Genomic DNA, 11,502 nt, shown 5'->3' with positions numbered 1-11,502 from the left:
GTGGGGCTTGGGGTGCACCGTTGCTTCATCCATCCTCATTTGGGTAGCCCTGGCCCCAGAATTGCCCCTCTCCTGCTACCGCTCCCCGGAGCAGCGACCTCGCAGCCGCTGTCCTCCCCCAGCACGAGCCGCTTGTCTGAGCATGAGGTGGGTCTGAGCACGGTCTGGGGGAGGATTTGTTAAATTCATGAGTCGTGCTCCCTCATCGAGCAGCCGAAGGTGGCCAGTGGATCCAGCCTCGTCTGCTTTTCCTTCTAATGCTTTTACTGTAAATCTCTTCTCTCACGGCTGTGGGAGATGTGCTGTGACACTCCTTAGCTGGATGGAGATTTAAAGAGCAACCAAGCGGGACACAGCCAGGAAACATTTAAAAACTCTGCCCGTGAAGTTATGCTTCCCCAGAGGGAATAAAGCTGGCTGGGGCAGAGGGACAGTGCCTTTTGGGCTGCACTGGGGACGGACCCCGGTACCCCCTGGGGCTGAGCCGCACGGGGAGGTCTCTGCAGCTCCTCACCGCTCCTTTGGCCCACGCTGCCTTCCCTCCCATGGGAAGGATCAGGCCCTTTCCCTGCCCGAGGTGTGTTTCACGTGTGTAGGTCCGTACCCATCGCGCAGGCATTCCCTGGACAGCACGGCTCCCCTGCAGCGGCCGTAATCGGAGATTTAAAGCCAGCCAGAGCCCTTATTTAAAGGTTGATCCACAGTGAAGCCAGGAAAGACTTTCTCAGTACAGATGTGAAACAGGCCTGGATTAGTTATAATCAGTGAACTGATGCATTTCTTCTAAGTTGGGTCGAGCCACAGACCTGCCGGCTCGGAGCCGGCTGTGAGTGTTGCCCGTTGCGGGAGGGCTGGGCTGGGGTTTCCCGCAGCCCCATCCCGGTTGCTGGAGGGAGCCAGAATCCCCCTCTGGCCACCTTCCCAACGAGCCCATCATTTTGGACCAGCCCCAGCAGTACCGCCGCAAACCAGCTGTCCCTAAGATTAGTAAATGGCTCCGGTCCCTTCCGGAACCGCAACTACAAGCAGGTAAGGACAATTCCCAGCCTGGCTTTGCAAGCTCGGTACAGGCCAGGCAGCCCCAACGCACGCTCGTTTTCAGGACCAAAAACGGGTCAGGATACAGCAGAAAGATCCGCCATTGATCTGTGCATCACAACAGAGCCAGCGAATAATTGTCTCTCTGAAAATCCATTATCACCTCCACCCTCTTTTTAGCTAGAAGCTTTCAGAGCTGACAAGGGCTGTGCTTTGAGCGGGGATGGTAAATATAACACCATATGGCCGAGGTATTATTGGGATCCTAATGAAATGCCATTTTTATGCATATGCATTAATAACTCCTGCATCGTTGGTGTGTGTGTATGGGCAGGGCTTGCTTATTTAACATCCTTCTTTGCCAGGACACCGAGTCCAGCATTTGTGCCAGACGCTTTAACTAAAAAGTTTAAAGAGACTTTTAAAGGGACAACCGAGTGCCTGAGCCCAGGTAGGGTACGAGATGGAGGAGAGGTAGGAGATGTACATCCACCTGCAGGAGATGCTTGATCTTTGCAGAGCCTCAGTGCATGCCGACGGCTGGGTGCTCCCGGCAAACTGCTGCGGGGCTCGATGGCACCCGAGGCAGTGCCAGCGTTGCTGGGGGGACGGGGGACCCCTCAGCCTGCGCGCGGATGTCATGAGCCCTCTCCTCTCCAGACCTGCTGTTGCGTCCCCATCTCCCCTCTTCCGCAACACCATTTTTTCTTGAAAAGTTCATTTTCTTTTCACCAAAATGCAAGAGCAGCCCTTCTTGGCAGCAGAGGGAGGAAGGCTTTTCTGGGGGAGACGGGACACGTCTGTCACAGCCCAGGCTTGTGCTGACTTTCCAGGAGCCCACCGTTCACCCGAGGCACCGCTGGCTTGTCCTGGGCTCGTCACCAGCCTCTGCCCCCGCCGCCCCCTCCCTCCCCTTTTCCCCTCAGAAAATCCATTGACTGAAACATCCGAAAAACCTCACTGAAAGGTGAAAATTGTCTCATTGACAGGTCCGGGGCAAATTACCCTGCGACTCGTTGCCGCAGCAGGGGAAGGCTGTAGGAAGACACCTGAACATTTCTGAAGTGTAGGCTTTAATGTGATGGGATTTAAAATGACTTTTGAGCGTTTGCTCTATAACTCTCTGCAGACTTGGGGGACGTCTCTCTTCCGCCTTTGCCGTAGATGGAAATTTCACCATTTTTATTGCGTGGATGAAGCGTGGCGGTGGGCTGAGGCTGCCGGGGAGCAGAGCCGGCACGTGGGGCTCAGCTTCCTGGGGGGTTTATAGAACAGCTCCCCTCTTTCTGCCTTTGTTTTCCTCTTTACTGGATGATCCACTCTGCAAAAGCCCCATTTTTTTCCTAACCTTGCACCCAGCTTGGAGGGAGCCCTGCATCTCCCACCATCCAGCCTCAGGGCAATGCTAACAACCTGCTGCTGGCCATAATTCTAGTGGCTCAAAAAGCACTCCAGAAAGAGTATTGCCCTGCTCTAAGACAGGAAAATGTGGCAGAACCCTCTCAGACCCATTTCCACCCTGGAGCAAGGGATGTACAGCAGCAGACAGCTTTGGGCTGCCTGCCCGGGGCCGGGGTTGCAGGGAGCACGCCCGGCCCCAAGCCCTCCTGCCTCCAAGAAATCACTGCAAACCCGGAGCCAGCAGTTAGTTTTCCTGAAACGCCTTAATTTTAATTGCACTTTGCTGTAGTCCCCTGCTGAGCCCCGGGACCACCGGCCTGTCTCCGGGGGGAGCAGGCAGGACCTGCTTACGCTTTGCAGCACGCAGAGCTGCTGTATTTATTAGCATCACTTCCAGGGCGCTCGCTCGGTGGCATTTGGTGCCTGAGCCATGCGGTTGCCCAGCAGTAATTAATGGGGCTCCTTCTACCCCGAGCTCTGCATTAGTGGACTATCAATTATTGAAGTGGAGTTGTACTTTTCTGAGCTTGTGAATAACCAGAGGGACTGGTGAGAGTCCAGAAGTAGCTGTCATCTTCTCATTAGGTATTTACTACATGTAATTTAACGGCTATGCCTGCGTGTTAATGGAATCATAGCAACGTCGCCGGGTCAGAGCGGCGTCTGCGTGTGAGCTGCCCCGGCGTGTGAGCAGGATCAGGCCCTCCGGGAAGCTGTAGAAACAAGCACTGGCCTCCAGCCCGCACCCCTCACTGTGCTGGGGGTAGCTGGAGGTTGCCCAAACCTGACCATGGTGCTCTCAGGCGGCTTCTTGTGCTGGCGGGGACAGGGCAGGTAGCACAGCCTGGCAAGGAGGCATCCAGAAACACTTCCAAAGTCGCCCAGCGGTGCACCGCTGTCCTGCGTGGGACACCCTGAAGCTGCCCACATTGTCTGGGCTCCCTCAGCCCCCGTGAGCAATTCAGCCCTTCGCTCCAGAAAGCAAACCCTTGGGCAAATTGCTCTCCTAGAGATAATTGTTATTATTGCTGCTAGTCTCTCACTTCCCATCTCCCCGTCTTCCCTTGCTGACGTGTTGTTCCTTGTTACACTCTCCTGAATAATTCCGCTCTCTTTTGGTCACTGCAGTTCCTTGGAGAGGGTTGTAATGAAACCCACCACCGAGGACAAATTTACCATAAACTTTCTGAACTTCTGGGTGAAAGTGAGCTGAGCTGGAGGAGGAGCTGACATGGGAGGGGGCTGCAGGGTGGCTGTGAGCGGGGTCTCAGGACAGCAGGTCCCACCAGCACCACGGTTTCCTATCGGTGCCCAGACCTGCGGGGCCGAAATGTGCTTTGGGAGACCTGAAATCTCTCCATCCTCCCCTAGCACGGTGAAGCCCTGAAGCTAAAGGCGGCTTTGCAGCTGAGAGCAAGACTTCGTTGGTCCAGAAAACCAGTACCCCGGGCTTCATGGGGACTCCCAGGAGAGGTTTGCTGCACTTGCTCCCCTCTGCTCCGTGAAAACATGTGCTGTGACAGAGAAAATCTGGGAGCCCCGTGGGGCAGAGCCATCGTCCCGCTGGGATGCTGGAGCCCCAGGAGCTCACATGGCACTTCCAGCACAGAAAGATTTTGGCTGTGCCGTGCTCTCCCCATGCATCCTCCTTCAGTTCAGCCTGGTTCATCATCCCGTTACGCAGCTGATTAAATCACTCCAGCAAAGTCCCTGTGTCTGCAGGAATGCGTGCAGGCTTGAGCACACGAGGAACTGGAAACAAAAAGAAAAGTCTTCTTTCTCAGTGATTTTTTTTGGTGGGAGATGTTGGGTTTCTAAGATAAAAAAAAAAAGGTGTTTTCCTGTCTTTCTGCAAGGAGAAGGTGCTTTTCTGATTCTTCCCACTGCTGAAATCGATTGCCAAAATGGGATGTTTGCAGCTGGGGCTTTGGGCAAAAGCCAACAAATTCTTTTAAAACAAACACACACACAAACAAACAATGAGGAGTTTTTGTGCGTGTCTGTAGAAAGACATCTCGGGGCCGGAGGAGGTTTGGGAGAGACTCTACTCCTCCTGTCGCACGTGCCGTCGTCTTTATCTCGCTGCGGCTGCCGGGAGGGGTTTGGTCACGGCTGGGAGCCTGTAAGCCGCCTGTGATCTAGCAATATTCATAAATGACTGTGCATGTTCCAGCGCCTTTGTCCAATCCCTTTTTACCCTGGGCCTTAGGCATTAGCAGTGAGCTTGTAGATCACCTCTGGCTCCGTCCCCGGTGGACCGGTCCCCGGCTTGGGGGACAGGAGGGGCAGCTCGCGGGCGGGCGCAGGCCGGCGGCCGGTACCGAACGCGGTGACGCTGGCGGGGCGTGTTGGACCCTTGTCCCGCCGGCTGCAGCCAGTGCCACGGGGCTTCTGCTTCCGCCCGTACCGGCGCCAGGAACGAGCAGATGGGACCTGTCTGTGCGGCTCTTTCGGAGGCTTGGTTGCTTTGCAAAGCAAAACCCCTCCCGGGCAGGAGGCTGGGTGAGACCCCCTGCGTGTTCTCCCTCTGTCCCTGGCCCTGCACCGCCATCGGCAACGCGCTGGCCCGGCCCCTTCCACCCCGAGGCAGGAGCATCTCTTACCCCTTGATGGAGCCGCGCCACAGCATCCTTAGCCTCCACGACTCTGTCGCGGCAACTCTAAAGTCAGCAACATCCCCTGGGGTTGCAGAGCCCGTACCCCTAAACGCCACGAGGCCGGTGAACCCCGGCTTTGCGCTGGGCTGGGAGCCTGGATGGCGCTTCCCTGCGGCAGCGCCGCTTCCCGGGGAGCTCTGCTCCCCCCAAAGACGCGGCAGCGCTGTAATTGCAAATCATTTTTGTAATGCTCTCACTGTAAACCCTACTTAAGATGTCATCAATGATTGATATATTTGCTAATTGAGACTTCCACTTGGGCTGATAGCCGGAGTGCTTTATTTCTTTTATTATTTTATGTTGTTTTGTGACTGACGTATTTGCGGCAGGACTTCTTTAATCTTCATTAAGCAAACCCCTGGGGAGATGTGGTGGCTCGCACCGCAAGGGCTGCCGGGGCAGGGGCAGGACGGGCCGGGCGCCGGAGCCTCTGCCTTGCACAAAAGCAGTGGGGGACAGCTCGGCCGTGGGGGGCTGTGGGGGAAGATGGGGAGGAGCTGCTCTGAGGTGCCCTTGCTGCAGGGGGACATGCACGAGACGGGAAGGTCCTGCCTGTGCCTCGGTTTCCCTCCTGGTAAGGGGCAGCTCAACTATTTAGTGCAAAGGGGGGCCGAGAGCTAACGATGACCTGCAGCACTGCAGAAAAGCAAAACCCTGGCAAAGGCCAGCAATGGGTAGGAGAGAAGTATTTCGTAGTTTTGACCTGGGAGGATTTGTCTGGTCAGATGCCTCATGAAATAAATAACCACTTCAGTAATGCCCAGGTGGAACAAGCTAGGAAGCTGCTGCCTCCTTCAGGTCTCAGCACCCACCGGATAAATGACCCCACAGCTGGAAACAACAAATTTGGCTTCTAGGTTCCTAGGAGGGTGCTGTGCGGTGCAGTGTCCCAGCACCCAGACCTTCCCAGCGCCCTGCAACGGTGCCACCTCGCATGATGATGGACGGCAAATCCAGCTCATTTCAGGGCAGCGTTTTGCTTTTTCCAACACCTTTGTTCAAAAACGTACGCTTCTGCCAGGAGGCAACAAGGCTCTGCACTCATTTAAACCAACAATTAAATAATGATAATCCCTTGAACGGCATCCAGACTTGCACTCCACTTCCACTTGCTGCCTTCAACGCTGCCCGTCTTGGAGGGGCACCAAGAGCTGACTGCAACATCTGCGTTCCTGGCCCAGGAGATCTAATCAAACCTGCAGGAAAACCAGCCCCCCCGACGCTCCGCGGGGCTGCTGGAGGAGCGGGGGACGCCTTGCATCTCATTTGCCTAAATGAGTATTGGGCTCCAGCTTTATTAACACTCTGAATTCAGGGGCTCGGCATGGCAGCCGCTTCGGGCAGCTGTCTGCAGGCGTGCCGGCGGGCCGGTGCCCATCTGGTGACGGGAGCGGCCGCACTCACTTGCCTTTCTGCTTGCAAAGCGAGGGAACGGGTTTGCAAACGTGGGGGTATGAAATAAACAAACAAACAAACAAACAAACAAACAAATAAATAAAGCGTGGATGCCTGAGCTTTGAAGCAAAAGCAATTTTCTTCTGGTGTGGGCCCATCTGCTGCGCTTCCAGAGCATCATCTTCTCCCGCGGTAAAGAGTCAGTACGGTGGCAGTGCCCAAATGGGTGGCCCTGGGTGAGGGTCCGTACGAGGTGGGTGCCGCGGGGGGGGAAGCTCCTGTGGGGTTCGCTGTAGCATCCTTTGAGATCCGTCAGGATGAGCAGCGTGTCCCAGCCCCACTCCCACCCTGGGGTGCTCCGCAGCCATCCAGCATCCTGCTGCGCTGCCAGGGGACGCAGCCACCTCCCTTACACCTCTGGCGGCTTTTCTCCGCACAGCGGGGCCGGTCATAAGCTATAAAGGAGACATAATGAAAGCTGGCATGCCCCTCCGAGCATCCGCCGGCGCAGCCCGGCCCCGCAGCAGCCGCCTGCCCGCAGAGGCTGCCACCGTCCCCGCGCGCCGCAGCTCAAGGGCGCAGGGACAGAGGAGCGGTGGGACAGCGCGCTCCCTCCTTGCCGCTCGGCTCCCGACGGCTCTCGCCAGCCTTGGAAGTCCCCGCCGTGTCAGGCGTGAAGGCACGGAGGGTTTTGCTGTGGCACGCTGGCTCTGCAGGGCACCGGCCACTCGGGGGCTTGTGTGCATCCCGGCACCGCCAGCTCCGGGACTGCGTGTGCTGCGGGGGTTAATAAGGAGTCCGTGTCGTGCTTAGAGCTACCGGGGGTCTTTCCTTCAACGCGCGGTGGGTTAATAACGAACAAGGGAAGGGTGAGTGAGGCTGCAAGCAAACTGCAGCGGCTGGTTCGCACCAGCACCCGCCGGGGAGGGCTGCGTCTCCGGCCGAGTGGGACTGTGCCCCGACGGAGCCCGTCTGGCATGCTTGGGCTTGGCAAGGCTTCCCAAAACCACACAGCCACCCGCTGCAGAGCAGCCCGTGGAGGGACCGAGGGAGGATGCATAAAACGTACAGCTTTGAAGCGCAACCTCTCTCCATGAGCATCCAACACTCGTAACACACAGTGATGCCGACTGTCATCATTGCCTGATCGAAGGCGACCGATAAATGGGGAGTGGGAACTTAAAGGTTTTGCAGCGCCAGGGAAGAGCAGGTTGCCATGGTGATGCCAGGTTTTTTTTTTTCCCGTTTTTTTTCTCCTCCCTTTCCCCCTCTTTGGGGTTGAACAGGAGGCATCTGGCAGGCTGCTGGGGGGATTTATTAGCTCCAAAATAGGCCACAGTTCAGGAAAGGGGGAGAAATACTGCTGCAGCGAGCAGCACAAGCTTGGCCCTAATATACGATGTGTGCTCTCCGGGAAGGGGTGTAAATCAGGGCTGGGCAAACACCAGGGCAGCACGGAAGTGGTTCACTTGCCTTGGCTCATCCTCAGGGGGGACCTGCGGAAAACTCCTCAAGGATTTAGTGCCGCTGTTGACGAACAAGGAATAATAAAAAGAGGGGAAGAGGAGGGCAGACGTTTTAAGGCCAGCTGTACAGCCCGGGTCTGGTCGTGGCTCCCCGGAGCCGGGCATCGTCCTTGGTGCCAGCCCTCAGCTCTTTCTGCGGGTCACTTCTGCACGAACCTGGCTGGGTTTGGGCCGAGCCTCGCTGGCTGCACGGACGAGCCCCTCGTGACCAGACGATTCGCGGCAGCCCGGTGGGCGGCCAGACCCTGCTACGCGAGTGAGCACTGGGGGCTGGACCAGGGACCTCCTCGTCCCCGCTCCTGCCTCAAGCCGGACCTCTGCCTCCCTGCCTGCACCCTGCCAGCCCTGCCCGTGCTACAGAGCACTGGCCCCGTAGCGACTCGGGGTTTATGTTTAAGCTTGTGACAGTGCACTTGAAATAATTAGCCTGGGTAGTCTAATGAAAGGAAAGGAGAAAACCTTTACGGACACTCGCGTGCACCTCTGCACTGCTTCCGCCTCACCGCAGCCGGAGCTGCCTGAGCCATGCCGTGAGCCCCAAGCCCTGTGATGGCATGCACGATGCCCTCAGCTCCAAGCAAAATTCTGGAGCAGGGGGAGGTCTCAGGACAACCTGAGCTCCCTGCAGACCCCTTCAGCCCTGTTTTCTTTGGCAATCCCGAGAGGCACTGCCTGTGTGCCCCTTCTGGGGTACGCAAACAGCCGCCGCCTCTTCCGCGGGGACGTCAGGGTGGCTTCAGCTCTGCTGCTGGCCCTTGTCCCGGGAGGACTGCGCAGGTAAAAGGGTGCTTTTCCTCCGTGCGGGAGAAGCTAGTGGGTAAATGAATGAGTCCAGCAGAGTGCCCTGAAATTCCTAATTCTCTTGTTTCAAGTGCTGGGAAACAAAATCGCTGACCAGTCGTGAAAGAACAAAATAAAGAAGAAGGGAAGGTTACCGGGCAGGGTGCTTGAGGATTCACAGCCATGAACCAGCGTAGACACACATAGCGCCTTACATCTAATCTGAACCTCTTCCTAATCACCAGCCATGGGAGTACATTTGTTTCGGGTTCCCAAATTGGCCACTCTTTTGCGGCTCGACCACAGCTCTACGGATTTGCAGTGACAGGGTCATTTTTAACCGTTAGAGCGAAGTCTCTCTGCTGCAGGCAAAACGGTAACTCCCGGCTCGGGCTGGCGCAGCAGGGAGGTCAGGCTGGCCCCGGGGGCTGTGGGATGTTGGCTGTGACTATTCTGGGCAGCATCTCCAGAGCACCCGGCCCCGCTCTCTGCCCGCAGGAGCAGGCAGGCGGTGGGCAGGAGCGCCACGGGCAGGCAGCCTGCCCGATCCTGGGAGTGCCTCGCTTTTTCTGGAGTGCTAATTGCTGCAACACTTCCTCGGCACTGGCTTTCACACTGTGCTGACTCCCATATTCTCCCCGTCTGCATCTGCTGGTAAGGATTTCAGCCCATCTGCTCCTGAGGAGTCACCCAAGGCTGGTCTGTCACTACCTGCCCTCTCCTCTCAGCGCTGGGGCACTAGCGGGGCAGCTTGTCTGCAGCACTAAATTCCTTCTTTACATCACCACTCCTTTTCCCTTTTCCAGAGTTGCTGTCACTCTGGAAAAGGGTTGCTGTTTTCATTTTAGGCTCAGTGAGCATCCCAAGGCAAGTTAATCTTGCACGGCAAGCCGTGGACCAGGACTGCGGGGTCGATGGCATCTCGCAGGCTGCGGGACAGTGATGCTGCTCACGTGCCAGCGCGGTGCAGAGCTGGCACTGGCCTGCCCAGCCGGACCGTGTCTTGGTGTGAGCAGCATTAGCATCCCAGCAATTAGTGGAGCTATGTTGATTTGCATCAAGCTCGGAGCATAAAGAGTACCAGGCCAGATGGTAAATTGTGTGTGTTCCTGAAAACAACAGTAATATACGCTGGGCTTGAATGGGGCTTTGGTGACGTTAATGGATCTCTGAAATGACCCTGCTTGTATGAGCTCGGAAACAAGCCGTGGTCTGGCCGCTGTGGTTACGGCACAGCTTTCTGGCTCAGCCTTAAAGCCACCTGCGCGGGTGTGAAGGAGGAGTAACCCCCCAGGAGCGCTCAGCGGGGTGAAGCCAGCACGCATCAGCCTTGGATCCGTCACCTGGCCTAGATGTACTTTATGTCCTTGAGTAAGTTACGGCTCTTCTGCGTCCTACCATTTCTCCAACTCAAAACGGAGTCAGCAGCAGCAGGGCTGCCGGCGCTCAGGGTCCGGCTCCCCGGTGCCCCTGGTGCGAAGGTGCTGGACTGTGTGGGCACCTCATGTCTGCCCAGCCGGCACCAGTTCCACAGCAAAACTCTGCCTCTTCCCGGTGCTTTGCCACAGTTAACCGGTTAGCTGTCAGTGCCCCATCCCGAGAAGGCTCACACATGTAGGCTGCCTTTTTCCGTCATGGACTTTCTCCAGACCTTGGTCCAAACGTGCTGGCTCGGAGCTATCACTAATATCTGCTGTTCTGCCCTGAAATACAAATCAAGCTGTTAGAGACATCGGCTCCAAAGAGCTTTCATCAACAATTCTCCACTGGCATCAGGCAGTTAAAAACGAAACCATTCCCAAGGACACACTGGAGCTCCTGGGGAAAAGGATGAGAACGGCTGGTCCTCACCCAGCGTGTGCCCATCTCTTGCCCATCCCTACAACGTTTCTGCTCACCCCATCTGCTCCCAGCGTGGGAAGAGCGATGGCCCAGTCCCGTGTCGCAGAATCACAGAATGATTAAGGTTGGAAAAGACCTTTAAGATCATCAAGTCCAACCATCAACCCAACACCACCAAGCCCACTAAACCATGTTGCGCTGAAGCGAGAAACGGTCATTAAAGTGCGCCGAAAGCAGCCCACTGCTTGAGGAGTGCACACTGCTTTAGGAGCACCGCTGAAATCCCTGGGGTCCTCCTGATCCGTATCCATCGATTTCCCAGGAAAAGCTTTGTTACACCAGTGACCCTCCGGGCTCCGCTGGCCCCAGCCCTGCAGAGAAGCCCCACAGCCCTTACCCGGAGGTGCCACGACAGCAAGCAGGGACCCCGCGGCTGGGAGCTGGGGGACCCCGCTGCGGGCAGCAGCGCCTGGGGGCTGGTCCAAGCTCTGGATGATTTAGGGAATAAACACCAGCACTACCCAGAGCCAGTCTGACTGCTGACACCTCTGCAAGTGGGAGCCCTCCTGCCCTGCCTCTCTCCCCCCGCCGCGCAGGCAGCGCGCAGGCAGCCCGCAGGCATCCGCGGCACGCACACAAACAGCGTGTTACCGCCTTGGAACCTGCTCCCTCTGCCAAACTATCGCCCGCCTGCCCGCGTCCCGGCCCCCGCTCTGGAGGAGATGCGGGAAGGCTGGGTGGTGAACATGCGCGCATAAACAAACAGCCAGGCTGTGTAATCCCTTATTACTCCTAGTCTCTCTCTGATGAAGGCGGACAAAGTCACCTCTCTTTTGTGCGACGTGTGTGTTATTTTTGCTTTA

Source organism: Phaethon aethereus, assembly GCF_964289735.1.
Source record: "Phaethon aethereus genome assembly, chromosome: 20".
NCBI lineage: Eukaryota > Metazoa > Chordata > Aves > Phaethontiformes > Phaethontidae > Phaethon > Phaethon aethereus.
The sequence above is the reverse complement of the archived record's forward strand: the minus strand, read 5'-3'. Positions refer to the sequence as shown.